Source organism: Nematolebias whitei, chromosome 6, assembly GCF_014905685.2.
Source record: "Nematolebias whitei isolate Nwh7 chromosome 6, NemWhi1, whole genome shotgun sequence".
Taxonomy (NCBI): Eukaryota; Metazoa; Chordata; class Actinopteri; order Cyprinodontiformes; family Rivulidae; genus Nematolebias; species Nematolebias whitei.
In genome coordinates, this window is record NC_056503.1 from 50,216,308 (window position 1) to 50,219,509 (window position 3,202).

Here is a 3,202-nt window from a genome sequence, read left to right on the forward strand (position 1 = left end):
ATGCGTGGGAGTCAATTGCTTCTTCATGTTGCTGCTCATCTAACAGGCATGAGAGAGAAAAGGGAAAAAGGGAAGGAGAGGTGGAAGATGGAGGGAAACGGAGGGAGAGAAGATGAGATGCCGTGGAGAATGGAGAGGCAGAATGTTGTGGCTCTGCAGCTGTTTGGTTGACAGAAAGTGGTCTGTGACTCTGTGTATCCATCCATACAGTATATGAAGAAGCTGCATGCTCTGAGCAGCCTGCAATGCGTGCACACCAGACTCTGAACACATTTGCATGGCTGTATGGGAAAATGTGATATATAGAGAGAAAGGAAGAGGTTCACTTTGACAGGAAATGGAAACAGCTTTGACCTAAATACTAAAAAAAGAGTTCACACAAAGGAAATGAGGCTCTTAAGCCCAACAATCTGCAGCAGCGCAGCTACTTAGCTTTATGGGAGATATTTAATGACCCAAGATAATACTATTAGAGAAGGTAATGAATGGTACATGATAATATGACTCCGCTTTAAAACAATAGGTCTGCTCATTTCAACTTTGTCTTAATAATACATTAGAGCAATTACACCTTGTCTTTCCGATCAATATTATTTATAATTTGATGCTTCGTGCTTTTACTGTAATTATTTAAGAGCTAACTTATTATGTAGCCCTGCACGCTATGAACAACTGAAAGCAGGATGCATCATGGTACATCCAACTTCACCTCCTCTTGCACAATATCAACACATGATTATTGATTATTCCAAATAAAACCTAAATTCAGAACAAAGTTGTGGAAAATGCTAATAAGCAGAGAAAATGGTTGTAAAACCTGAGGTTGTAAAATGTGTTATACTTAAAAAAACAACAACTGGGGGAGCATTTTGCAACTAGTTGGAGTCAGATTAGTGAGAGAACCTGGTAAGTAAGGAGCAGTGTAGAGAGGCTGAAGTAAAGATGGGCCGGGGTTCCCCAGTCTGTGAAAAACTGTCTAGAAGTAGTGGAACTATTTCAGAATAAAGTTCCTCAATAGAAAATCAGGAAGACGATGAATCTCCATCTCCAGTTCATAATCTGATCCACAGATTAGACAAATCTGTAGAATTCTGAGCTCAAAGGACGAGGCCCTCACTGCATTAAAACCAGGTCTGGTTCTGGTTCTGTTCTGGGCTCAGGAACTCTTCCATGATCATTGTCTGGGAACACAGTTCATCCACAGATGCTGCTTAAAGCTCTATCAGGCAAACAAGAAGCCAGATGTGAACATCACCTAGAACCGTTGCTGTCTTGGCTGGACCAGAGCTCATTTCAAATGGACTGAAGTGAAGTCCAGAACTGTTCTGGGCTCGGACGAATCCAAATATGAAATTCTTTTTAGAAACCACCAGAGCTTTATTTGTACTAAACAGGAGACGGACCATGCAGCTGTTAGTGCACAGTTCTAAATTATCCTTCTCTAGTGGTATGGGGGGGCATAAGTGCTTCTGGCATGGGCAGCTTGCACATCTGGAAAGGTCTCATAATTTTAGAAAGGTGTCTAAAGGTTTTAGAACATCTGCTCAATCCAGCAAACAAGACTCAGTTCTGTTGAACAGCTTAAGTCCTCCATCAGACCAGAATGGAACAACATTTCATTAAAAACCTCCAACAACTGTTCCCCTCAGGTCCTCCAAAAACTCCAACTGGTCTCCTCAGGTCCTCCAAAAACTCCAACTGGTCTCCTCAGGTCCTCCAAAACCTCCAACAACTGGTCTCCTCAGGTCCTCCAAAACCTCCAACAACTGGTCTCCTCAGGTCCTCCAAAAACTCCAACTGGTCTCCTCAGGTCCTCCAAAAACTCCAACTGGTCTCCTCAGGTCCTCCAAAGCCTCCAACAACTGGTCTCCTCAGGTCCTCCAAAGCCTCCAACAACTGGTCTCTTCAGGTCCTCCAAAACCTCCAACAACTGGTCTAATCAGGTCCTCCAAAACCTCCAACAACTGGTCTAATCAGGTCCTGGATGTTCATAGACTGATGGTAGAAGTAAACGTGATACTTCACAGTGTAAACCACAACTGGAACAGCTGTTCTGAAATCTAGTGCTGCCTCAAAGTTTGATTTTATCTTCTGAAACATCTGAAACATCAAATAATAATAAAAAAAAAATCATAGTTTAATATATTTGCAAACAGTCATTTATTTTCTAAAATGTCACATTTCTTCCCTGAATATTAGGACTGTAGAAAAGGTCCCAGGTTTAAGGACACACTTGCAGTTCTTATAAAGACAACTCCAAACTTTTCTTCTCCAAGTAAAGATCTGGTGAGAGACCTGCGAGGATGAACTCTGCCAGATTATCACCCCGCAGGCTAAAATCCCACACTGGATTCCCTTGAAATCAATTTATTGCAATCTCTGTTTTATTGTAATCCTGGAGTAACTTAGTTTTAAGACCGGGGGCACACATGAGTTCTAAGACCAGGGGTCAGATGCAACCCTGAACCCCCTTCTCTCTGAGAAGCAGTGATCTGTGTCTGCAGCTCCAGCTCACTGACCTCAGGACTCGGAGGCACCAAGAAGAATCCCTCAAATGCTGCTTTATAATAAAAATAATGAATTATGCATTTTCTTTTGATGCCCTTCCAGTGAGACGATGGTGCCACCAACATAATGAATGTGAATGGAAAGAGCGCTGACCTGACTGGTGTGCATGTGTGGTAACCACAGGATGTTTAGACACAAACTGGCTCGGTGTTTTTCAGTGGCTGTGGAGTCGTGTTCACCGAGGTGTGTGTCGTGACTCAGTCCTTCGGTGGATCCTGTCCCACTCTCACAACAACTCCACTTTATGTATCTTGATGGAAGCTCGCAGCTCTGTGTGTGTCAGTCTGCAGCACAGCTACGACTTTCTATATTCAGTGTTCAGTTTCTTCTGTCCACCAACGTCATCTTCACATCGTTCTCAGCATCACTGAGGTCTGGTCTCTGCTGCACGATGGACCAAACGCTTAAACTGAGGAAGATCTGTGACACGACTAAACCAGCGGAAACTCAAACTCCATCTTCAAGTTCAAGAATCTTTATCATCCCTAAGGAGCATATTGTTTCACAGTCAGTAGGCACACAAAACATCCAAACTAGACAAGACATTAACAGCCGTCGTCATTGTCTCATCGTCCTGGTCTCATCGTCCTGGTCTCATCGTCCTGGTCTCATCGTCCTGGTCTCATCGTCCTGG